General features: G+C 41.4%; 1 long non-coding RNA gene across 1 annotated transcript; it reads right to left on the reverse strand.

Annotated features, from left to right (window-relative positions):
• Nucleotides 1-1,578: 1,578 nt before the first annotated feature.
• Nucleotides 1,579-27,853, reverse strand: LOC138762962 (uncharacterized). Its single transcript, XR_011357267.1, has 3 exons — nt 27,702-27,853; nt 16,064-16,173; nt 1,579-3,618 (listed from the first exon to the last, which is right to left on the reverse strand). It is a non-coding gene; the product is annotated as an uncharacterized lncRNA (long non-coding RNA).

The following is a 27,853-nucleotide window of genomic DNA, read 5'->3' on the forward strand; positions in this document are numbered from 1 at the left end:
ATGATGGAAATACTTGTTGTTAATGCCAATGAAGTCAGTTGGTGATACATTGGTTTGGGTGTTAAGGTTTGATGAAATGAGCTTGGATGGTGTTGCTTGCAGATCATGGATAAAACGTATCTGCTGTCCAATTGTGACTGGGAGTCTGATTGTTGAGCGGCAGTGAAGTGTACTTGGCATCCGGCATGATCACAGATCCCCAAAAATCACACAATGGTTTTAGTTTGGAAACAAGTCTTTTGGGCTGTCAACTCCATTTTTACATGATGTTGGAGAAATCCAGTTTGCTCCACTGATCTGCCTTCTGCCTAGACTCTTGCTGATCTGTAATGTTTTCTGTATTAATGTTGATAGAATGTGTTTAGGGTCTAGTGGTAATAAAAATGAATTTAGTGTTTGCTGTGGATGAAATATGCTTTGATTTGTGCAGCTGAGAAGTATTTGAAGTCAATGGATGATGAAAAGCATCTTTTTCTCATGGTGATGAATTGTAATTGGCCTTGTGGCATTTAGAGGCCAAAGTGGCCAATGTCGGTTTATAATGTAGTGTACTTATGTTGAAAAGTGCCATGCAGCCAAGAAAATATTCTAAAAATTTACTCACTGTTAATGTGGAAAATGCAAAAGCCAATTTTTACACAACAAACTACTAGAGTAATAATTAGGTCTTTTCCTTCAACAATGATGGTTGAGGGATAATTAACCTGAACTTCTATCCTTGCCATTGTTGTCATCGTGCAGAAGAAGGCGGGCATCTTTGCCTGAGAGGTGGACGAAGCCTGGGTTCCATCTGTTCCAGTTGATAACATCTCCAACAGCCCAATCCTATGCCTTCTCAGTAATGTCACTTAACACCAGGCCAGCAGTACTGATCTTTGGTCTTTCCATTCTCTTTTACTGTACTGCCACTGTCAGTGTATTCAACATTCCTTGAAGAGCTCGCTCCTAATTTGTACTGCACTTCCAACAATAAGAGACTCAAGAAGAGTTGGTCCTATAATATTTAATTCTGCACTCTACGAACGATAACGCTCAGAAGAAGATGATACTTGCCTGTGTTGGCTCTTTGAAATTACTCTCAAATTTCCTTTGCCTTTCTATACAATACACCATGAGACCTCTTTGAAGATAGTGCTGGCCTCATTGCCAAGAGTAAAGAGCATACCTCTCAATTTTCATCGACCAGATTTGCCAACAGCAAGCAATGGAAATGAGCAAAGAGACCAAAGGATTTTTTTCTTCTCTCAAACTGTGACAGAGAAATTTGGTATTCAGTATACTGGTTCTTGGAACTGACTGTAATTGTTCCAAGGGTCAGTGAGCATCATACAGGGCAAATCATCTTCAACATTATTTTTGCTCTGTATATTAAAAAAAAGGCGAGCTTGATGTAAGGGGCTGTGTAGCAGGTCAGTGTTGGTAAGAGCGCTGTGTTAATTAGATCCGCGAATGTTAGCACTCTAAATCTCAATAAAGCTCCTTGTTTGGGGTCATAAATTTCTCACAAATTGGAGAGCAATAGCTAAGGTCACTGTAGTTTTATTGACCCAGAAGCTCTTATCTCCATGCTGGAGTACATATGGCATAAATCCATCATTCAGCAAAATTGGTCCAGAAGGTCAATCCCATTTACAGTATGAACAGGTAGATATCACTATATCTAACTCATTTACAGTTCAGTTATAAAGGCGTAAAATTTAAATACAAACTATACTTGCATGTGAAACCCATGAAATAAAATGCACTGTCCCGGAGAGAAGGTTTGGAAGGGGGGGGGGGGTTGAGTGGGGGAATGAAGGTGTGAGTCGTGGTTGCTGGGATGCAACATTCATTAGGATGCAGGAAGCCAGGTTCTGTGCGCATGGACAGCTTCGTGTAGAAACTTTATGAGCTGTTCTGCTCATTAACTATACATTCTTTCAGGAAATACATGCTATCAATGAACTGTTGTGCGTAATATTCAGTCATGTCAACAATACCTCAGATGGCAGTTCAAATCTGCAAGTGTTGGAAGTGCGGTGTTGGCATTAAGTGCCAAGTAGAGGTTCCTGGACTGGACACACTGGACTTGAACTCATGGTTGGAGAGGTTGACATGCAAGGGAGGGTTGAAACATTTGGAGATGCCTCACTCACCAAAAATGTTGAAGATTCCATTGTGAGTATGATTGGAAATCTGGTCCACTACTGGACTGCAGCCAAATTCACCTGCCTCTTCTGAACACTATTCTCCAGAAAAGATGCAGGCACAAAGAAGTTCAAGATTGGTCGGGTTCCCTTTTTTTTGATCTCCATCCTTATTCATAGTCTGTGATGGAGTCACAGACCCTTTACCCCAACCTCGCAATGCCAACCAAAAATCCCTAGGGTGCCATAGGTGTTCTGTGATTAGTAAGGGATTACTTAAGGGGATATGTGATTGGAAAGAAAAAGGTTTAGAACCACTGGTGTCCAAATGTTTCTTCTTCATATGTGTACATGCCAGAGAAGTCTTGATGTTGATGTGAAGAGACAGTTTATTGTATCCATTTGATTTCTATCAGTTATTCTCTGCTGCACTGAAGGTTAAGTCTCTCCACTGGGGACTGAATGATGTAATCATAGAAATATAGAGTTGTTCAGCACTGAGTTAGGCTATTCCATGTAACCATATAACAATTACAGCACAGAAACAGGCCAATTTGGCCCTTCTAGTCCGCACTAATCTCTAATACCACTTACCAGCACTCTGCTCATATCCCTCCATCCCCATCCCATCCATATACTTATCCAACTCTTTCTTAAATGACAACATTGACCCTGCCTCCACCACCTTTCCCGGAAGCCCATTCCACACAGTATCCACTCTCTGAGTAAAGTTCCCCTCATGTCACTCCTAAACCTTTGCCCGTCAACTCTCAACCCATGACCTCTTGTATCCATCTCTCCTACTCTCAATGGGAAAAGCCTTTCCACATCAACTCTATCTATCCCTCTCATTATCTTAAACACCTCTATCAAATCCCCTCTCAGCCTTCAACCAATTTCGTGAAAAGACAAACCAGCCACCCTTCATGGTTGGTATGTTACCTGCATCAACACTCACTCACAAAATGAGCATTGCATTCTCTACAGGATCTATGGTATTTAACAACCAATTTACACCTCATTTCAGATCTTAACTTGTTAAATTAAGGCATGAGGTACTCAAAGTTCCGAACCTATCAGTCAATGACCCTATGTCACACAGCAGAGCAGCAGACACTTCGATCCATCTGTCACAATTTCCTCTTTGATGGACCAGCTTCTGGTACTCCATGTTTTGAAAAGGCAGAGCGGACTCCGCTGTTTGAGATTCCAGGGTATTCAACACCAGTCGGAGATTTCACCTTGAGCGTCAGTGGATCAGAATGGAGGGCTTTTTTAAAGTTTCAGTTACTCATTTCAATGCTGCCCCTTGAACTGAGGTACCAAGCTCTCCTGATTTTTAATGAAGGGATCTGGCTGGAAATGTTGACTATCTAATGCCTTCCATGGACGTTGCCTGACCTGCTGAGTTCCTCCAGCATTTTGTGTGTGACTCCAATTTTTCAATGTCTGCAGTCTCTCTTGTTTTACCAACCTCTCTGTGTCGGAGCTTCTGAAATTTAAAATTAGTCAATGATTAATTCAAGTTCATTCACATTTTATAATATATATATAACAAACTGTTGAAACAGTGCCTCTCTGGGATATGGTACACTGTCAAAGACACACAACAATCACTTAAATCAAAGGTTCTCAACTTTTTTCCCAACTCACATTCCGCCATTGCCACTTGTGCTTAGTAAGTGATTACTTAAAATAGTATTTGAGTGGAAACACGAATGCTGGCTTCCCCGAGTTTCAGCATTAGGCTTCAGCTTGGTGTTCGGGTTCACTGCCCTCACTAAATCATATTCAGACATTACCTTCATGATCTGGTCCTCTGGCCTGGTAGACCCACAGTTTTTAGGGTTCCTTACATTCCGATCATAGACAAGATGTACAGAACAAGAGATTGCACCTTTCTTTGGAACTGGAGTGGCCGTTGCAACCACGTGTACTGCCATTTATTATAGTGCATGTGAATCATAAAACTGTTAAGCAGAAATGTCACCTTTTTCTAACTATCTTTAAGAAAAATCAAGTATCTTTTAAGATGTTTGGCTTCTTATGAAATGTTGGGTGGAGCAGACTGTTTACAACCTTAGTGTTCTACTTGACCTTGAGTTGAATTATTAACCTCATATCTTCTCAATTGCCTATTTTCCGATCTGTCATTTCAATCAGCCTCAAGTGAGCTTCTGCTGTGACTGAAACCCTCCTTTTTGCCTCGGGCACATGTCACTTCCAATTGCTATGCACTTAGCTGCTTTAGCATTAACTCATTCAAACCCTTACCTTACTCAGACCTTCACTCATCGTCCCTCATTAATCGATCTGCATTGGTTCCAGGACCAAAGCAGTTAGAAGTTAGAAATTTTCATTCTGTATTCAGTTTCTCCCCAGCGCCCCTCCTCTGTAATCTGTTTTAGCCTTTCAACTCTCCTTGGTCTCTGCACTCCTCCAGTCTACTCTCATGGATTCTTAAATTCTCTTGCTTCTTCACTGGTAATTCCAGTTGCTTAGTTGTAAGCTCCCCTTCTCTCTTTCTTCTAAGATGTTTCTCAACACCTTTTGTTTGCATTTTAGAATGCTTAACTCCATCATTACTGGTTTTAAATCACAAGTATGGTATTTGTTCCGCTCTCTGATTGCTGAGGACTGCTTGAATAACAACTCCTGGTGTTAATTTGGCCTCCTCAGTAGTTGGCAGTAGATGGATTTCAGGGATGGAAGCCAATTGCAAGCACCTAGCCAATGGGTCCAGTTCACATGAGAAGTTGATCACAAAATAGTGAATAGGACACCACACTTGAACTAGATCTACTCTTGCTTTTAATTCAGATTTTGTGGTGCAGGTGCAACCATTTCAGGCTAAAAGGCTCAAATGCAACCACCTTATTGGTCCTTGGGTCTCATTTATGTGTGATCACCCTGTGCCTGTCGTATAAAGGAAGGGGATGAATCAGCATAGAGAATGGAGATTGAAAATTTGGCTGAATGGTCACCAACAACAATCTTTCACTCAGTGTCACCAAAACTAAGTACCAGATTGTTGAATTCTGGAAATGAAAGCCAGAGTACACAATCCAGAGAACATTGGGGGAATCAGAGGTGGAAAGGGTGAGCAAATTTAGGTTCTTGGGAATCACTATTGCAGAGGATCTTTCAGGAGTTTGCAGAGGTTTATTATGACATCAGAAAACCTGGCAAATTTCTACAGAGGTGTGGTGGAAAGTGTGCTGACTGGCTGCATCACAGTCTGGTCTGAGAACACCAATACCCCTGAGTGTAAAGCCCTCCAAAAGGTAGTGGGCACAGCCCCGAACATCACAGGTAAAACCCTCCCCATCTACAGGGAACACTGCTGTCAGAGAGTAGCAGCAATCATCAAAGACCTACCACACCCAGCACATGCTCTATTCTCACTACTGCCATCAGGAAAGACGTATAGGTGCCACAAGATTCACACCACCAGGTTCAGGAACAGCTGCTAGTCCTCTACCATCAGAATCCTCAATGACAAAGTCAATCAGAGACTCATTTAAGGACTCTTACTTCTTTGTTTGCTCTAAATTGCACAGTCAGTTTGTTTACATTCATTATCTGTTCACAGTTCTTTTATTTGTTTACATGTTTACGCTGTGCACAGTTTATTTTTGCACTACCAGCTAGGAGCAATTCTGCCATGCCAACAGGGGAAAAGAATCTCAGGGTTGTATGTGATGTCATGACAATAAATTTGAATTTAATGTTAAAACAAGGGTTGTGGATTATTAGTGCAATTTTCAGGATCTCCTCTGTTTAAGATGAAACCCCACATTATTTACAAATTTGTCATTCAAGAGGTTAACATTCTGTATTGTGCCTCCAGGTAAGCTGGCACCAATATTCCTGAACTAGCTACCAAATGGGTTTTTTAGTATCTATAATGGAATGATATATTCATCAACAGATAGATCAAAGGCCAGGTTTAATATTTCAGGCAAAAAAACAATGCACGTAACCTCTGAGGAATTCCTATTATTGCTCGCAGGGTTAATAATGATCTGGAATTAGGGTGGCATAAACAGAATGAGCAGATCCTTGAAAGAAGTATTAGATAATATTTGAGGGGGGAATAATTTAGGTAACCGTGTGAAAAGAATGGGGTAATGTGATGAATGGGATTGTTCTTTAAGGAGAGAGAATGCACTAAATGGGCCGAACAATTTTGTGTTTCAGTGGCTTTATATGTCAGTTCCCAGTGGAGGGAATTAGCCTTCAATACAGCTGATAATAGTTGATAGAAATTACTTGGATACAATTAATAGCTACTTACATTGTTGAAGGTAGGGCAGTAGATGTGGTCTAGATCGATTTTTAGTAAAGCATTTGACATCGTCACCCATGAGAAACTCATTCAGAAATCATGAGAATGGAATCCATGGAATGTTGGCCATGTCGATTAACAATTGGCTTGGATGTAGAAAGCAAAGAGTTGTAGTGGATGGAGTGTATTCTGCCCAGAGTGACTAGTGGAGTTCTCCAGGGTTCTGTTCTGTGACCCCTGCTCTCTGTGATTTTTAAATGGCCTTGACGAAGAAGCAGAAGGGTGGAAAATATGAAGGATAGAGGAGTTGTGGATGGCGCTGAAGGTTGTCGTAGGCTACAAAAGGATATAGACAGGTTGCAGAGTTGGGCAGAAAAGTGGTAGATGGATTTCAATCTGGATGTGTTCAGTTCTAGTTAACCCCATTATAGGAAGGATGTGGAAGCTATGGAGACAGAGCAGAAGAGATTACGCACGATATTTCCTGGTTTGGCAACTGTCTTATGTGGCAATGTTAGCAAAGGTGGGACTTTTCTCTTTGAAGCAAAGATGGATGAGAGGTGACTTAATAGATGTCCACAAGATTCTGAGAGGCATAGACAAGGTAAACAGTCAGCACCTTTTCCCCAGTGCAGGAATAGCAGAGGACATCTGCAAAAAATGGAGGAAAGTTTTGGTAAGTTTTTCACAGAGAGAATTGTGGGTGCCTGGAATACATTGTCAGGAGTGGTGGTGGAGGCAGAAACATTAGGGACTCTTAAACAGGCACATGGATGAAAAAATTGTATAGGTCTGCACAACATCGAAAGCCAAAGGACTTTACTGAACTGGAAAGTTCTATGATCTATATACTTAATGGCTATAGAGAGTCGTCTGCTCTCATTATATTAGAGTTGCCACCTATCTCTCCCTCACCTTCTCTGCTACCTAAAACTAACTACCATTTTTCTTTCCTCATCCTGATGCAGAGCCCTAGACCTGAAACATTAACAGTTTCACTTGCCTGACTCACGGGGTGTTTCCACAAACTTCTTTTTCTATTTCAGATTTCCCGCATCTACAGTTTTGTTTCGATTTGCAATCCACCACTAAGCTTACTCGCAACAACATAAGTCATGGGGGAGAGGGAGGAGTTTGCTCCGGGGGAAGGGTTTGTTAAACTTTCCTCTTCTGTAGCCTGAATGGGGTGGCCTAAACTTCTATGCCATTTGTGGCAAGTTTGCAAGGGCCTGAAACACTTATTATGCTGCTTGTTATAAAGTTATGGCACCTATAATTTGTCTCAAATGGCTGCCAAGGATTCCTGTTAAAAGTAGGTTGATGCAACTGTGTATCTGAGGAATTTCAGGTGTCCTTGGGCTTCATCACATTGGACTCCGAAACTGGGCCAGTTATATACCATTATAGACCTTTTATATACCAATAAAACAGGTGCCAGAGCTCCAGTTTCTGCCCCATGGTATTTAAAGAACAGATTATAGTTGAATGGGATTTAACAGACTGTGAAATTGAGTGTAGAATATATTAGAGCAGCTGGTTTGTCTTAGCAGTGTATCTAAATTGTATTTTATTTGGGACTATTGAAAGGCTGTGTTTAATCTCCTAGACTGATCTTTGTGTCCCACTGTTCATAAACAGCAACCAGCTATTTTCTACTGGGCTTTATTTACAGTGCTGGAATCTACAAAAACTCTGCTTTTTCCTTTTAAGGCCACTTCACTTACTGACAGGATTTACATTCCCAGCTCCTGACAAGTATGTGTTTATGCATCTGCTTCGTGCTCAACTTCACTGCCTGCAGCCCAGGAGGGCTGGAGGTGGGATGGAGGGAATAGGGAAATGACAGAAAGGGAGGACACTGAGGGGGCTGTGGGTGGTGGAGAGGCTGGAGTTAGGGTATGCTGTTGGGGTGGGGGGCACTGAAGGGAAGCTAGGAAGGCATTGAGGAGGTCTGGTTGTGGGGATGTACATAGGTATAGATCAGACAGCTCATGGAATCTGGGGAAAGGATTTTTTTTTCCAGGGCAGAGGGAGCGGGTGAATGGGATTTTGGAAATGGGTGACTGGACTTGAGTAGCAAATAAGCAGATGGAGAAAGAGAAGTTAGCGTTACAGTGCCAGTAACCCAGGTTTGAATCCGGTGCTCTCTGAAAGGAGTTTGTATATTATCCCCATATCTGTGTGGGTTTACCCTGGGTGCTCTGGTTTCCTCCCACTTTCCAAAACGCACAGGGTTGTAGATTAATTTTGGTTTCATTAGGCGGCACGGACTTAATAGTGAAAATCGGCTTCTACCGTGCTACAAACAATATTTTTTTAATGTTAAAAAAAAATAAATTGAAGAATTGGGGGCCAAATAGTTACATTTGAGAGAAGAGGAGTGGGTAACTGTTGAAGGAGAGACAGAATGAGATGGAGAAAGAGAAGGGTTCATGAGTAAGGTGTAGTGTGGGAAGCCAAAGGTTGGCAGAAAGAACTGGTATCTCAGATGAGGAGAAATGGTGGAAAATGCCATTGATTGAAATGAAAAATACTGAACCAACCTACTCAATGGAGAACTCTCTTCTGTTAATTTGTTGGTTCAGTAAAGGCCAACAGTAGCTTTGATGAATAGCAGCAAGAGAAAGTACATTCTTTTGCAGTGCACCCTGAGCGGAATGACATCACTAGGAACCAATCAGAAGCTAAAGTCACTGAAAAGCCTTCTAAATTAATTTCCTTCACCCACTTGCCAATTATTTTCATCCATCTAAACTCATCTTTTGTTTATTTGCTTATTGCATTTGCCTCACATAAACATGAGATTGATTTTACCTTTCACCAGGGGACAGAACTTTGTTTTTTTTCCTCCGGGAGGCGCCTTGATATTTTGCTGCTAGATTCACTCACCTGCACACCAGAGGCATTTGTAAAATGAGTGGAAACTGGAGCACCCGGAGACAGAGGTTCTCAGCAGCCAACCATTATTGTACACTAGGAGATGGTCACGTGATGTGAAAACACAAGCACACAGGATAGACCTCACCTGGTTAGTCAAGGACTGCAACAAAATGAATAACTGCTGTGAAGAGGATGCCACAGAGTCTGACTGGGATGCTTCCAGGGATGAAGGTTTGGCTGGTGAAGTTGCAGTTGCTTCACTTGGAGCAAAAAAAGGTTGAGAGAAAATTAGATAGATTAACAAGTTCATGCTGGTTTTTAATGAGGTGAATTGAGCTCTAGAGTTCCCAGCAGTAGGTGCATCTGGGACTGGAGGATACAGGTTTAAAGTGAAGAGCAGGAGATTGAGCCGATGCGAGGCAACTTTTTTTTAACACAGAATGCAGTAATGATTTTGAATTCAATGGGCTGAAGGGCTTTTTACAAAGTGGCGATGATTTTGTGATTCCACGTCATTTCCTTGCTTTGAAAGATTGCAAAGAACACAAAGGACTTCATGAGTTAAGAACTTCACTTGCAGTTCCTCAATTTTGAATATTTGTTACATGGAACAGAAATAAAGAATAAAGTATTTTTATAGTATCGTGATCAATTTCATCAGACGATTTGATAAAAACATCTCACTCTGCCAATCCATTTCTGCATTAAATAACATGGTGAGCTGCAATGCCCGATGATGTCACTGGCACTCTGCGGACACATTCCGTGATCATTCCAGAAGATTCTATTCCAGGATGAGTAAACCAGTTATGGTGTCTGAATTAGTTGAAAATCAGAGTTGGATAAAGCCCCACAAAGAATAAGCCAAGACTTCAACTTAAAAGAAATAGGAAATATTATCTCCAGCACATCATTCCAACAGAATTATTACCAGAAGGCAGAAATCACAGCCAACAACAATAACTTGCTTTAAGGTAATGCCTTTAATGCAGTAAAAAAGACCTAAACTGTGCCTCACCTTGAATGGACACATGCATGTTTTCCATCTGTGGCTGAGAGTGAAAATTGTGGCTTTTTTACTCCCTCTCTTAGTTGGGTGCAAGTGGCCAACTTGGCTGTGATCTGTGCATACCCTAAACCAAACCTGAGTGTTTGTGATGTGCTGTCAATTTGGTTCAGTTGACAGGTCTGGCGCCTGAATCAGAAGGTTGAGCCCCATTCTCGCAACTGAGGGAGCTCCACTTCAATGAATGGGCAATTCTGAGAGGGTCCTGATCTGTTGGTGGGTGATAGTGAGGGGCTGCAGGAGGGTAGTCAGGGACTCTATTCTGTTAGAGGGTGATACGGTGGAATTCTGTTCTGTTTGAGTTCAGGACCAAGAAAATTGTACACCATCAGAGTGAGTGAGGCGTGGTCAAAACATCAACGGCAAGGGAATGTTTGTTGGTCAGTAATGGAGGAATATTGCATCCGTAGAGGACTTAAGAGTAATGCTCTTTCTGAGCCTCTGGCAGTACAACCCACTATTGTCCACTCCTCCAAAGGTCCACCATTCCCTCTGTCCTCTTAGGCAGTCCGTCAGGACTGAGGATGGCTTATTTCTACTCCACTTTTTATGGAGTATGGGTTGTTAAAAGAAATCAATGTGGGAACTGTAGCCTTTTGAACGGGGTCGGGGTGGGGGGGGTTAGATGGTGTGAGAGGTTGTCCACTCTTTCAACGTCTCACATAGCGAGATCAGTATTGAGGATTGTTGCTTCAACTAGTATCCAGGAGTTTGGAAATGATATACTGTCAGAGGAACACTACAGAGGGAAAGCTGCCTTGCTGAAAGAGAGGTGCTGTGGAAGAGTTGCACTGTTGGGAAGTCAGTTTTAAAAAAAAAACAATTAGACATATATCATGGTAAAAGGATCTTTCGGTCCATGCCCAAAAACACCAATTTGACCTACACCACTGGTACATTGTTGAACAGTGAGAGGAAACAGGAGAACCCAGAGGAACCCCATGCTGAGACAGGGAGACAGACAAACTCCTTACCGACAGCACGGGATTTCGCTAACCATTACACTAACCATGTCACCCAAGTCAGTGGTGAGCTCATACATCCAAGCGACAGTATGACAGAGTATTCAATTATTTGAGGTTCAGCATTAATGGAGTCTTGTCTCTGTAAAATAAATCAACTATGCTGCAAATGTAATTAATAAAGTACAAAACTTGCTTAGTTTTAAATAAAGAGGTGTGGTAGCCTGCCATGGCAGAAAATAGGCTAGTGTAACCAAAGGCCAGCAGGCGCGCAGTGGCAATGACCCCAACAAGCAAACCAGCGGGTGAATGGCAAGGCCAGCTTAAAGGCCAGTGATCCCAAAATGATGCTGACCTTGCTGCGCAGCCAACAGCCAGGGACAGCGCGCGGGGAAGAAAGTAGCCGCGCATGGGAAATCTGCTTTCGTTATGCATGTTGTGATGTAAGCCAAGCGGGAACAGTGCAAGTATAAAAGTCGGGCCTGAGCCCTAATAAAACCCGGAGCTTAACCTGACTACACTGCGTGTGTATATCTTCTTTCAAGTAGTGCGTGACAACAGAGGCGTTTTTTTTGGCCATGAGATGATAGCATTGTTTTATAATCTTTTGGCATTCAAAACGCAATGAGTGAGAAGGCAGATAGATACTCCTTCTCAAAGAGGAGATGAGGTGAAGACAAATACTAAGTCATAAACAGAGTTGTTAAACACCATTTACATGATGGATTGATTATTGTCCCTGGAAAAGAGAGAAACGTTGAAGTGTATCAGGGGCTAATTACAATCTAAATTCAATGGAAAGGGGAAGGGTCCGGATAGATTGGCAATTGACTTTCCCCGGGGTTTTGGTCCATTGAAAGTAAATAGAACTGGGATGGAGGGAGAGAGATAGGAAAAAGACACTGTCAGGAATGTTGCCAGGTCAGAGGAAGAAAATTGAGGGGGTGCTGGACTGTTACAGTTGTGTCATTGTGGTGCACTGTCGGAAGTTTAATGCTGAAAGAGTGCTGTCTTGTCAGGGAGGCAGGCCACAGGACTGATGGATAACGCGGACAGATGGGTAGAACCTGGCAGATGTGCTCTTGTGGAAAAGTGGCAGTCAGACTCTTCGGGCGGAGTGAGAAAGAATGAGTGATAGAAAGACACAAGAAGAAAGAAAATGAAAGACAAGAGTTGGAAGTGGCCGAAAGATAGAGGCAGATAAGAAGAGGGAAATAGAAATATGCAAGGAGAAAGATAAGGATAGAGACAGTCAGACAGAGAAAAGCAGACAGTTTCAGAATTTTGATGAAGAATTCATATACTGTACTGAGATGGTGCGAGGGGTAAATGTGTTTTTGATTAGCCACACACAGTGAGCCCAAACTGGAGCGGCTCCTATTGGCCAGGTATTTACTGGTTGACTTCTCTCAGTGGAATGGAGCAATTGCCAGGCAAACAAACACAAGATCAAATTACTTTAATGAACAATAGGATTTTTAAGTATGCAGAAAAACAGCTTTGACAGCATATGAGAAATACTAGCCGATCATATACACTGCCTGAATTTCAAGACCACCTGTGTTAGAGCAGAGGCGCGATGCACTAACTTTATTACAAATTAGCCTGTAACTATCTGGAAAAGGATTTACTAAATTCTTCTGCCTTTGGCTGAACTTTGGTTCTATTTTTCCCTTCTGCTCCAATTTAAATTTCAATGGATTTCTTGGAGAATAAACCTATTACCATAATAATGTATGTCAAACACTAGAAAATCCTTGTAATGTAACATGTGTGTCTAATGTATTCAGCTCTTTTCTTCCCTCCCTCTGCTATCTTGCCTGAGTGCTGTTGACATTTCTGTCATATTCAATGGATGTTTACCCATCGCATGTATAACTAGTGTAACCATATATGGTACAAATATATTGCCTTTACTTGACTGATGGTCATTTAGTGGTGGTACAATATGAATCCTAATCACAATTTTATCCAGTGGTGTTGTCAGTGTTATACTCTACCCATGTCTAGGCTAGAAAGTCCAATATCTTCATTTTTTATTAGAGAAGCTTGGTCATGTGATAACTAAATTTGACCTCCCCTCCATGCAACAATAACTGCATGAATTAGGGATTTGGAAGCAAGTGATTTGAGGGCAAGATCAAGAAGAAGAGCATTCATTTATCCATTCAGCTGTTTGCTGATGTTTGGAATGACATTGGAAACCCTGGCCAATTCCTGCAGATGTGTGGTAGTGGAAAGTGTACTGATCGGCTGCATCATGGTCAGGTATGGGGTCACCAGTGCCCCTGAGCGTAAAGCCCCACAAAAGGTAGTGAACACAGCCCAGGACATCATGGGTAAAACCTTGCCCACCCCCCCTCCCATGACGAGCCTCTGGAAGCACTTCATGATGGTAGTTGTGAGTGCGAAAGTTATTGAGGCAGAACACAGAGAACTTCTTCGGCATGGAGACAATATTGGCGTCTTTGAATCCCATTGGCACCACGGCATTTTTGAGGGAGATGTTAAAGATGTCAGTGAGAACATCTGCTAGCTGACCTGCACATTCCCTGAGCACTCTGTTGGGAAATTGCTGTGGGTTGACCTTGCCTAACAAAATGGTGGAAATTGGCATAGTGAAGAAAGACAAGAAGTATTGATGATGTACGGCTAGATGTCTTTGGTATTCATGTATTTGGGAAGGTGCCATTGAGAGACAACACATAGCTTACATGCAAGATGAGGTCAAGATATATTATTCAAGTGGGAAGTGAGGAGATCAAGTCTTCATCTTCATCGTGTTGGAACATTTAATTCGATTACACTGAGCAATGAAGATTTTGCTTCCTGAACACTTTTGGGTGTACTTTATGGATTTTGGGCTGCTGATCATGAAAATCACCCTAAAACTTTCTGATCACTGCTTTATTTGGGATTGTTGGAGAGAGTGGCATAACTTTAACAGCATCCGAGCTGCACGGATTGGCTTTTATTTCTGTTACGTCTAGGCGGGCAGTGTTGCTCAGATGGAGGGATGTTACCCCACTTAATAATGCTCAATGGCCACATGATGCCATGTCATGTTTAAATTTAAATTCAGATGCTCAATTTCTGATTTGAATTTAAAAAAAATTAAACATTTGTGGGGACCCTTTCTGAATTACTTTTATAATCTTTGATTTGTTATGAAGGTAGAAATGCTGACTATTGAGGTAATTTATCACCCTGATAAGAATTCTATCTTATTTTATTTTGGTCAAAGGCTTCTTTCTTGCTAGTGGGTTTAGATTTTCCATTTCTTTAATAATAAAATACAATATAAGTTTTTTGATTAAAATGTGTGGTAACTTGGATGAAATTATATTACATTGATATAAATTGAATACATGTTGACGCACATGTTCTTCAGGCAATAGTGTACTAAGTGAAACTAACGAATATTTATTGTCTTCAGGAAGATTCAAAACAGCAGAAATGGCTCATCAATGTTGCATTCTATTACACTTGTGGCGAGTATATGCTTAAGGCTCAAAGACACAGCATGACTGCACTTATTAAGAAAGCCTCTGAGCTCTGCTTCGGTTGTAGAAATGGTGACCAAGACAAACCCTGGGCTCTTCATATTTGTTGGGCAATATGGGCAGTCTACCTGAGAGCTTAGCTCAGAGCTACTTGGAAGTTAATACCATTCGCAGTCCCAAAGATATGGCGAGAACAGGATCACATGATGGACTGTTACTTCTGTCTGACCGATGCATTTGTCTTCTCTGCTAAAAATAAGAAATCTATTGAATACCCAAACTGTTTTCAGCCATGAGACCTGTTGATTGACAACATGCTTCAAGCATACAAAACCATGAAGGTGTAACATGTCATTGAAAATTAATTTTCTGTGTTCACATTAGGACTTCCCTGCTGATCTTTGTGCAGTCAGTGACGAACATAGTAAAATATTTCACCAGGACATTGCAACTATGGAAAAAACCATATCAGGGCAACTGGAATCTATCAATCTTGGCCAACTATTGATGGACACTGACATGAGAGGCATCAGATGCTGAGTACAAGTGAAAATCAGCGGTAAAACATTTTTAGGTCAATTGAACTAATGCAATGTGTCAGCATCATTATGTGATTCAACATGCTAAATTCATTAAAAGTTTATATAATGTTTCTCGGATTTTCTCTGAGATAGAGCAAATCTGGTTATCTTCATGTTGAGCTTTAAGTTGTCTAACGTAATCTCCATTTTTTTTCAGAAAGCAAAACTTTTGGAAAAAAAATTGTTGCTCAATGTTATGACTGACCCAAATGTTATGCCAATGGCTTATTCAATCAAAGTCTGTTGACCTCAGTACTGAAAACAGCAGTTACCATTGGTGGTCAAAGCCTTTTCAGAAGTGAGGAACAGGTATCATAAACTCATTGTGTGACTTATGTGAGCTGGATTAATAATTATTATTTGAAAAAATGCAGGTGTTGGAAAAAGGCAGACTGCATTGGTAGAGAGAAAGACGGAACTCAGTTTCCAGATTGGTGTTTGTTCATCATAGCTGGGAAAAGTCAATGAAGTTGCAAAAAATGCTGCTGGAAATGTGAGAGCCCAAGACTGGAATTGACAATCAGATGAAAAAGGCTGGTACATTATTACATAAGGAAGGCTGCAATATGGCTCATTGGGAGAAGTAATAACAGTTCTTCAAGATTCCATATAACCATATAACCGTTTACAGGCCATGTCAGCCCTTCAAGTCCGTACCGGTTCACATGAACAACTCCACTAGCTCCTCCGCCAACTCCTTCCATTGAACTTCTTTTGAATATTGTAGAAAGCCAAATATTATGTCCCTTTCTGTTAGATTTCTCCCACTAGAAAAAAAAATCTTTCATTACTATCTTGAAGAGGTTGAAAGAGATTTTTGATGATTTACTGTCACTGGGATCCAGTTTAACTGCAGTATCTGGCAAAGTTCAAGTCTATCCATTGATGTATTCTCTGCATACCACCCCCCCAACCCCACCCCACCCCACCAACCTCACAGCTTTTTTGCTCCTTTCTACCTAAGTGACTGGCATTTGAGTTTGGGTGTGCCCAAACCAAATCCATACCCGATGACACCAATAAATTACATGAAGGCCCTGATAGTCTTCAGAGAGATGGAATGAGAAATACAATCAATGAGATGTGACTTGAAGACACCAAAAGCTTTGAGGTTGGGTTTTAAGTAGAGGCTCAAAGAAGATAGTTTTGAGGAAGGAATCCATGATATCCATTTGTTCCTTTACCTTCCTCATGCCTTTACTGACATCCCAAACAACTCACCACATTAGTTTCCACTAAAGGTGTGATTTTTTTTTGTTCTATTTATTGATTCCAATAACTGGCAACAGCTGAAGACAACACAAACAGAGGTAGATGACCAAATGATAAATACACCTGCTCAGTTTCCACATAGTTGCCATCAGGTAAAATTGTGCACGTCCCATGACCTGTTTTACACTGTATTCCAACCTTCTGATTTCTCCACCATAGTTGATGGTTGACTCTTTGCTTTATTAAGCAATCATATTGAGAAATAAAGAATATTGGCATAAGAACTTAACATACCAAGGATTTTATACGAATAGATGGTTAATGGATGGCACAGACTCAATGGACCATGAGGCCTAAATGAGTGCCATATCACTCTATGACTCTATGCATTAATGTGATCTGCTTTGCATGGCTTGAAAGGAGATAGAAGTCGGATAAATAATAGGCAAAATCTTCCTGGATTGAGACAAATGGTTTTTAATTGTTTAGCCGTTGAAACTTCAGAAGTCACTACTCTGATGTTAGACTCCGCATGGCGTGCCCAGTTTGCTCGAATTCTCCAACATGATGCATGGGGAATTGTTGCTCCAATTCTACATGAATTCAGATCCAATGAAGGATTAGAAAACACATTCATTTTATTGGTGATTTCAATGCTGTGGATTAGGTGACCAAGAGCAAGATTGTTTTTTTAAAAAATAATTTCACTTTAGTTCAATGCTTTTAATAATAATATGTTTTAACTACCTTTTATACTTTTATTCTAACCTCAATCATTTCTTTTAAAATTAATAACCTTTAGAGGAATGTATAGATGCCCCATGAAGACAACATTGTTATTAGTTTGGCTTCAGTACATGGTAAAATTCCCCAGGTTGTGATGTATGAATATTGGACTGTTGAAAGGTCAGCCCTAAGGGGATAGTACACAGTTATGAAACAGTACTGAGAGAATGCTTTATGCGAAAGGACATTACTAAGCAGTGTCACATAGCGAGAGATCAGTATCAAGAGAGAACGACACCATCATCGGTAGTACTTAGAGAGTGCTACGTCATCAGAATGATAGCACTGAGAGAATATTACACTGTCAGAGAGGGAGTACTGAGAGAGTACTCCTCAATGAGGTAAGACTGAGATAGTACAACACTCTCAGTGGTAGTACTGATGGAGTACTACACTGTCAGAGAGGTAGTATTGAGAGAGTATCACACCATCAGAGGTAGCACAGAAAGAGTCCTTCAGAAAGGAAATATTGAGAGAATACTACACTATCTGAGAGCTAATGTTAGACTCTTACAAACTGGGGTTAACCGGGCAATTTGCCCAGTTAGCGCCCCAGTTACGCGGCAGTTAGAGAGGGTCTGATCCGGTCAACCCCATCAGAATCCAACTGGGTCCCTGATCTACCTCAGAGGTAGCCAGGGAATCCAGTTAAACTTACCCAGGTTGAATCCACAGGTGATTTGAAAACAAAAATGGCTGACCCGCTTATTCCGGTGACGTCAGCTCTTGCGTGTATACGTCACTGAGCAGCCAGCATCTGAACATCCGGCGGTACTTCCGGCAAGTACGTGACACGTTATTTTTGAGGAGGGATCCCCTTAAATCGCCGGGTTGGCAATATAATGGATAGATCCCCTTGCAATTTAAAAGGTGCTTCCAGCACCTTTCCCCCAGTAATCGCACCTGCGTTCCAGGAGGTCTACCCAGGTACTGCAGTTAAAAGAGCCTATTGAGAGAGTCCGACACTGTCAGAAAGGTAGTACTAGCAGTATTACATTGTTAAAGCAACAGATCTGAGAGTGTTTTTGTATGGCAACTTTCAGGGAAATGCTGAAAAGGATTCCTTTACTGAGACATTAAGGCTTGTCTAATCAATAAAAAGTCATGACACTTGAAGAAGAACAGGATGCTGGGAGAAGAGATAGAAGTGGTAGGAGCTAGTAAAATATTGGGGGATGGTGGAGAGGTATTGGTCAGCCTGTGCCTTCAGCCGTGTTTATTCTTGAAACAGATCGTCTGGTTATTATCTCATCGCTCTTTCTACTTTTTTAAATGTGTGTGCAAACTGGCTGGTGTGTTACTCACATTACAAAATAATTTACACTTCAAAAATTATCTGTAAAGTGCTTAGGGAGACTTTTGAGGGAACGAAAACCACATCTGAATGCAAACCTTTTTTCTCCATATAACATATTTATCCCTTTTACTAAGCCTCCCAACTTTGACGTAAATCCTTCCTCACCTACTCCCTTCTCGCTGGCTCTTTCTCAGGCTCCAGACATGCGTCGATATCGGCAATGTACCCAAAACAAAGCGGCTAAAATTCCATTGAACTTTTAAGCGTCTCAGGAGAGCAGGTAGCCAATTTCAGTCTGAACACTGAGAGAAGGAAAAAAGCCTCTGGTATCTGAGAGTGGGACTGCAGCCACCGCAGATTGCATTACATGAGTGCTTCAGGATGTGAAGGAACGAGTTTGCACTGTTTATATTGACTGTCCTCAATCCCTGGAGTCTGCGTCAATCACAGTATCACAGGTGCAGTGTTTCACTGAATTATGAAACCTGATTCCCCATCCAGTGGGAAACTAAACATAGAGAGAGAGAGAGAGAGAGAGAGAGAGAGAGAGAGAGAGAGAGAGAGAGAGAGAGAGAGAGAGATTAAAAAAAGATTTTTTAAATATATATTAAAAAAATAGTGTATAATATCCAAATACTTCCAAGCTTTGATATGTTTCCTTTATGAGAGTGAATCTACTCTTTCCATCATACTTCCTACTTTCCTCCTAAATCTAATTTACTGCAGTTTTTTCTCATTTTTCTTACAACTCTGTCACCTTGTGTTCATAGTTTCCAAGAGAAACACATCATCTGGATTAACTTGGATGAACAGTATCAATCCGGGCACACAGGTAACTGCATACGCTGGGATTTGGAACAAGTGAAAAGAAGCTGCGGGAGTCATCGGGTCGGGCAGCATCCATGGAGAGAAATGAACGGTCAACGTTTTGGGTCGGGACACCTCTTCAAGGCTGAGGTGGGAAGGGAGGAGGATAGTAAGTCTAAAAAGGAGGGGCAAGAGGTCATATGACACTGGACAAATGAAGCTGGGAGAAGTGGAGACACAGGTAGATGAGGGGATCATCACAAGATCATAATATATAGGGTCAGAAGTAGGCCTATCAAGTCTGCTCCGCCATTCTAATCATGAGCTGATCCAGCCACCCACTCAGCCCCACTTCCTGGCTTTCTGTCCATGATGCCCTCACTCATCAACACCTTCAATCTTTGCCTTAAATACACCCAACGACCTCGGTTCCACGGCCACCCGTGGCAACGTTCCACAGACTCACGACCCTCTGACGAAAGAAATTTTTCCGCATCCCTATGTTACATTGACGCCCTTTCCTCGTTGAGTGGCTCTCCCACTTTCCACCTCTTCAACCTTCATTTGTCTTGTGTCGTGTTCTCACTTGGACTACTCTTAAATTAGTTTTCTCCAGCAGTGATGAATAGTGGCTGCTGAGTGCACCATCCACCTTATGCACTGAAGTGAATCACCCAGTTATTCTTACAAAACCTCTCAAACCTTCGACCTCTACCAGCAAGATGGGCAGGGGAAGCAGAGCATTCCCTGTAGGTTCTCATCTAAGTTACCCACCATCCTGACCTACAAATATCAATCTGGTCCTTCACTGTTGCTGGGTATAAATCTTGGAACTCACATCTAAAATGCATTGTGGAAAAACCTTTACCAGAAAAATTGCAGTGAAAGTGAATCCCCATTGTTGAACCACCGATTTCTTTCAGGTAGTCAGGGAGAATTTAAGAGTAGCATGGATTAATACCTATTAAAATAGATCAGAGAATTTAAATATTTTAACTGCATTGTTTGATTATTTTTCAAGTAAGACTGGAAAATGAGTTGATGGACCAAATTCATGTTCAAAGGGAATGTTTTCCTTGGGGAAGTTACCAATAACTATCGAGCAATGTATCATGTGATTTGTCTACCCAATGAAATGCAAGTGTCCTTCATTAGCACAGGAGGTTGGAGTAACAAGATCTTAGCCAGCAGAGAATCAGACAGTGAGTTTGGAAGTTTTGTGATTATAAGTTGTTCAATTTTCAAGAAATAAATATAATTTATGGAACCAGTGAGAAGGGAAAATGTGGACTGGCAGTTTCAATTTGAAGTGTGGAAGAAATGCCTTTCTCTTTCCGACTCTACCTTTACTTTCTCGTCTGAACTACGGATCACTCAGCGTGATTAAAGTTGAGTCAAAATCTAATACAGAGAGGTAGCTTAGATGTAGAATTAGGTGTTAAAGTAAAAAGAAACACATTGAGTGCTGGTACCAGTTCATTGCATGAGATGATTCTGACGTATTCAACGCTCTCCGAGTGTGGAATAATTGCATAGACCTCCCGTTTTCGATGAATGAGCAGTAATTGACAAAAGGCTTCATTACAGAACCTGCCACATCTGAGGACTGGTTCCCCTTCTTCCACCATGGGTGGCCATACTTATCCAAATGCCACAGCTAATTGCCAAGTAAAACAGACTCACTTTTGCCCAATTAACTTGACTGTCACCTCAGATTGCCTCGATTTTCAATAAAAAATGATAAAAATGGTCATTCGATTCAATCGAACTTCCATTTCAAGCACTCGAGTTGCTTGCATCAGGAAGGGCCATCTAGAATTCCAAAAAGCTGCGAGACAATCATCAAAGCTAGGCCAGTACTATATATTGTGCCCATTTTCCACACAAATGCAGTTGCGCTAAATTATCCTATTTCCAAAAGAAAACCCGAAAGTCCCTTGATGGCAAGACTTCATCCAGGAGTAAACCAATACAATCTGTTATTGGGAAAGCTGAGGTTTGACTTGCTTTTTCAGTCATCAAGCAGGACCTGAGCTGAGCCAAGTTTCCCCTTTGCCATTGAAATGAGAACAGGGAATAGGGGATTTTGCTGTTCCGATTTCAAAGCCAACTGGCGCACAGTTAACGGCAGTCGATTCACCAGCTCTATTTTCCACTCATACCACGGTACCTGGGTGGCCTTGGCACAAAGCAATGCAGCGAGATGTAAATATTTCTTTTTTTATGGGAAGGTAATTTTAAATTCCCTGTGGATTAATAATTCTTGCAGCTCTGATCTCCTTTGACACTTTGCATAATTTCAGCCTGATTCTGTTGTTGAAATATCATATTTAACAAAAACATAGCATTAAAAATGATTGCCTAAATGTCCTTAAAAGTAAGTTAAGGAAATAAACGTATGAATGGTATTATTTGTATAAAATTGAAAATATGGGTATAGGACTGATGTTAAATGTTAGGCATTGATGTAGATTCATTATGGCCTTTGAAAAAAGGTTAATTCATCTTACTTGACTCTTTTCATTTAATATAGCTCAGCATTGAATAGAAGAACATCAATATAAAGGTAAGAAAATAAGCAGGATTGGTGCTTTTTCTTGGGTATAAAAGAAGGAACCTTCAATGTTAAAGCACGGTATTAGTAAATCAAATAATTTGTGAAAAGGAAACAGCAAAAAAATAACAAATAGGAAATAAACAGATAATCTATTTTGGAATGTTGAATGAGAGATCAAATTTAGCTTCATCAACCACAATGATGACTTGCACTACAGAGAAGAGGTGAAAAATCTTATGAAATGGCGTGACTAACAGCCTGAATGTAAACGAGATGAAGGAGATGATCGTGGACTTCAGGAGGACCAGGAATGACCACCCTCCACTACACATCAACAATTCTGTAGTGGAGACAGTGGAGAGCTCCAAGTTCCTTGGAGTTCACTTAACTAGTGACTAGCAAGGACACTCAACTTCTCCTCACTTGTCAGGAAGGCACAACAGTGACTACACTTCCAGAGAAGACTGAAGTGGGTAAGGCTACCGGCAACCATTATGCCAACTACCACAGGAGCTCTATAGAGAGTGTCCTGGCTGACTGCATCACAGTGTGGTACGGTTGCTGCAGAGGAATGGGTTGGAGGTCAATCCACAGGACCATATGAGTGGCAGAGAGGATCACTGGAATCTTCCTCCACGCCATTGACGTGATCTATTGGGATCATTGTCTGAAGAGGGTGTGCAAAATCATTGAGGACCTCTTCCACCCTGCACACAGCATCTTTTAACAGTTGGGGAAGAGATACAGGAGTGTCAGAGACAGGACCACCAGGCTGAGGAACAGGTTCTTCCCTCAGGCAGTGAGTATGCAGAATGAGAAAAGGAACTGCTCGCACTAACCATCCAAGAGTCTCATCTTCATGAAACAATATTTATTTATATATTTGAATATACTAGTTCTGCATGTATTGTTTGTCTGTATGTGTGTTATGTTTGTTGGTATGTTTTGTTCTGAGATCCAGAGAATGCTGTTTTGTTGGGTTGTACTTGTGCAGTAAGATGACAAATAACTTCACTTGACATAGTTCTCCAAGCTCTTCTCTGATCCATCAGTATTGGATCATTTATGCTGGTAAAACCTATGTTTAATCACTAACCACAAGAAATGGAAAAAAAAATGAACTAAATGAACTTGAGGGAGAAGAAAGTTTTAAATATTTCCAGGATAATTCTTGAACCCAAACAGGAGACAAGAGAATGCTGTAAAAATGCACTGTCCAGGGTCTCATGCACTGCCAGACTGAGATCACCTGCAAATTGGAGCAACAGCACCTCTTCCATCTGGGCACCCTCCAACTGGATGACGTTAACATTGACTTCTCCAGTTTCTGTTAACCCCTCCTCCCCATCTTCATCTCCCTGTCTCCTTTCCTCCAGTTCTTTCTCTCTATCTCTTCCCTTTTCTCCTTTCCCTCGGTCTCTTTTCACAGAGCCAAAATCAATTCTCATCTTCCCCCTTATTGTGTCCAATTAACACCTTTTGCCTGTTGGTCTGGCCTTCCCCACCTCCTCCCCCCCTCCACCCACCACTGCCCAGTCTTTAATTCAGACGCCTGCCTGATTTATGCTTATACCTTGAGGAAGGGCTCAGGCCCAAAATGTCAGTAATATGCCCTTATCTCCTATGGACACTGTGAGATGGGCTGAGTTCCTCCAGCATTTCTCTTGCAGTGTCTGCAGACTTTCGTGTTTCGCTACAAGAGAATGCTGGATCCCTTTTGAGTGATTCTTCTCCCTGTTTACATTAGTCATGACCAATGGTACTCCTGAATATTCTTCCTGTAATTTTTTACCATTCTTGTGTTTCTCGGGCTCCAAATAATTCTTCTGACACGTCCTTTCTCCTCTATTCTCATGGCAAATAGTCCGCAACTTGTATAACTTGTAACAATCACCTGATTCAAATTATTTTTTTTTCCCTCAGGCTCTCAATGGTTGTTGTTCTTTGTTATTCTTATAAACGGTAGTCCTTTAAATCCATAATCACTAACCTTTGGTTTAAATCGTCTTCTGGCAATGGGATTTTACATCATGCACTTTGACCCTTCATTTAAAAGGATAAATAATAAAATTCCCTCTCTGACCTTGCTGCTTCCCTTTAACTTTGGGGTAAATACCCTGATCCTGAGCTGCAAAGTGTTGTTGGAAAATGAAGCTAAATAACTTAGGTTGCTTATTCTTTGACCTACATTCTCATCGAGAACAGATCCCCCTCTGGGAGCCCTAGGTATTTACCCTGATTCCTATTACATCGCAAGGTCCTATCAAGGACATTGTTTAACAGCACAGTTAGGTTTTCTATTGCCTATTTTAATTCTTTCATTTGAGTAGACACAGTGAATTCCCAGTGTCATATTTCTGAGCAATTTTGTTTATCGTTTTTTATTCTTAATTAACAACATGCACCACACTACACTTGAATCACGTTTGATGTTCTTTAAATAAGGTCATTAAAAAAATTCTACTATCAAAAGTGTCTGAGTGCAGTTTGTTACAAGCAAGGGGTTATGGTGGAGCATTACCTAGATCCCCTAGGCTATTGACCACAAATCGTCAGTCCTGAATCACCGATGATTGTCTTCACATATGAATACATACCAAGAACTACTGATCCAAAGCACCATATCATCACATGTCCTATAATTTCTTATAAATCTCACCGAGACCCACCTCTAAATGTTAATACATTCTTATCAAGCCTCTGTAGAATTCTCTTTCAGGAAAACCTTACACATCATGGACAGCACAGTTGACATAGTGGTTAGGACCATGCTGTTCCAGTGCCAGGGTTCCAATCTGGTGCTCTCTGTAAGGAGCTGGTATGCTCTCTCCATATCCTCTGGGTGTACCAGTTTCCTCCCACCCTTCAAAATTTACCAGGTTGTACGTCAACTGGGTATAATGGGTCAGCACGGGTTCAAGGGCTGTAAGGTGCATGTACATCTAAATTTAAATTTAACCCTCTGGACTCTGTGTCCTGGTTATCAGGGACTACCAACAAGCGCATATACTCCATGCCCATTTTTCAGGTACTGGTTTTATACTCAACCACCAGCTGATTCGTACTGGTTTTCGTACTGTAATTTAAAAATGAAAAAAAAAACATATAGATTAGAACTAGGCCCTTTGGCCCATCTTGTCCATGCCAACCAAGCTAGTCCCATTTGTGTACCTCTCTAAATGTTTTCTGGATGTTATAATTGTTACCTTAACTTCCATTTTTTCTGGCAGCTCATTTCATGTGCCCACCATCCTCTGTGTGAAAAAGGTACCACTTAGATGCCTTGTAAATCTTACCCTCTCACTTTAAATCTATGCTCACTAATTTTAGACTTCTCCATCCTCAGAAAAAGTGTGTCACTATTCCTCTTATCTATGCCACTGATGAATTTATGAACCTCTATAAGCTTTTACATAGAAACATAGAAACGTAGAAGATAGGAGCAGGAGTAGGTCATTCGACCCTTCGAGCCTGCTCCGCCATTCAACGAGATCATGGCTGATCTTAAAGTTCAGTACCCCATCCCCGCCTTCTCTCCGTAACCTTTAATACCCTTATACTGAAGAAATAGATCTAATTCCCTCTTAAATATATTTAATGAACCTGCCTCTACTGCCCTCTGTGGCAATGAATTCCACAGATTCACCACCCTCTGGGTAAAGAAATTCCTCCTCATCTCGGTCCTAAATGGTTTGCCTATTATCCTCAGACCATGGCCCCGGGTTCTGGATTTTCCCATCCTTGGAAACATCCCATCTGCATCCATTCTGTCCAGTCCTGCCAGAATTTTATAGGTCTCTAGGAGATCCCCTCTCAATCTTCTAAACTCCAGCGAGTACAATCCTAATTTGCGCAATCTTTCCTGCTAAGTCATTCCTGCTGTTCCAGGTATCAGCCTGGTGAATCGCCTCTGCACTCCCTCCATTGCAAGAACATCCTTCCTTAGATAAGGTGACCAAAACTGCACACAATACTCCAGGTGGGGTCTCACCAAGGCCCTGTACAGCTGCAGTAAGGTATCCTTGTTCCTATACTCCATAAATCTTCGTCCGCGAAGCCAAGCAAAGAAGAAAGAAAGATACTCAAACCCTCTTGATATGAAGGCCAACATACCATTTGCCTTTTTAACCGCCTGCTGTACCTGCATGCTCGCCTTCAGAGACTGGTGTACAAGTACCCCTAGGTCTCTCTGCACTTCCTCATCTCTTAATCTATTGCCATTCAAATAGTAATCTGCCCTCCGGTTTGTATTACCAAAGTGGATAACCTCACATTTATCCACATTGTAGTGCATTTGCCATGTATCTGCCCAGTCCCTCAATTTATCCAAATCACATTGGAGCTTCCTGACTCCCTCTTCCGTGCATTCAACCCCTCCTAGCTTAGTCTCATCTGCAAATTTGGAGATATTACATCCAATCCCCTCATCCAGATCATTAATGTAAATTGTGAACAGCTGGGGTCCCAGTAATAAATCCTTTGGCACCCCACTGGTCACCGCCTGCCACTCAGAAAATGAGCCATTTATCCCAACTCTCTGTCTTCTACCTGCCAGCCTGTTCTCAATCCACATCAATACTTTGCCCCCAATCCCATGAGCCTTGATTTTGGAAGCCAGTCGTTTATGCGGGACCTTATCGAAGGCCTTTTGGAAGTCCAGGTACACCACATCCACTGGCTCTCCCCCGTCTATTTTACCTGTCACCATCTCAAAGAATTCCAATAGATTTGTCAAGCACAATTTACCTTTTGTAAATCCATGTTGACTCCGTCCGATCCCTTCTCTGCTAGTCATATGCTCCGCTATTACATCCTTAATAATGGATTCCATCATTTTGCCCACTACTGATGTAAGGCTCACCGGCCTATTATTCCCCGCTTTTTCTCTACCCCCCTTTTTAAATAGTGGGGTAACATTAGCTACCCTCCAATCCATGGGTACTGATCCTGAGTCTATCGAGTTCTGGAAAATAATTCTTAAAGCATCTGCTATCTGAATGGCCACTTCCTTGAGTACCCTAGGATGTAGATTATCAGGCCCTTGGGATTTATCTGCCTTCAATCCTATCAATTTCCCCAAGTCCATGTCCTTAGGGATACTGATTTCTTTCAGTCCCTCCCTTGCATTAGTCTCTATGTTTCCCAACATCCTTGGGAGGTTATTTGTATCCTTTTGCATCTCCCATCCCTCCACATTAAGCACCTAACTCCAGGGAAAAAAAAATCCGACCTCCAGCCTCTCCTTATAAGTCATGTCTACCAGTCCCGGTGTCTTTCTCGTGAATTTTTTTTGACACCCATTGGAGCATAACAATCTCCTTCAATAACCAATCGCAATATTGATACATTCCTCTGAAAATACAATCCCACTCCAAATATCAAAGCACTGCTGGAGACTTAATACAAATTGATGTATTTCTCGGGAGTCTGGTACACCCCTGAGGGATCTCTGTAAAGAATAATACAATCCACGTTACAACGATACCCTTGTAATATTTTCCTTGCAGTATTCCTTGCAAGCATTAAACTATTCCAAGGATCTCATAGGGATCCCCTGTAATTGCTGAGGAACTCTGGGTTTTATTATCCCTGTAGGAATGCATGCAGAAAATAAGTTGATAAATTTACGTTCTTACATTTGATGACAGGTAATCTGAGTGGGTAACACAGGAGTTTTCTGCAGGGCTGGAGACCCTGTTACAAACACCGCCACTGAATCACGTGTGTTTAACTGACATCCAAAAATCTGAGCTGCTCTCAGTGTCTTAGGTTCCTTGCCTTTATAATA

The sequence above is a fragment of the Narcine bancroftii genome, chromosome 5 (assembly GCF_036971445.1).
Source record: "Narcine bancroftii isolate sNarBan1 chromosome 5, sNarBan1.hap1, whole genome shotgun sequence".
NCBI classification, from domain to species: Eukaryota; Metazoa; Chordata; class Chondrichthyes; order Torpediniformes; family Narcinidae; genus Narcine; species Narcine bancroftii.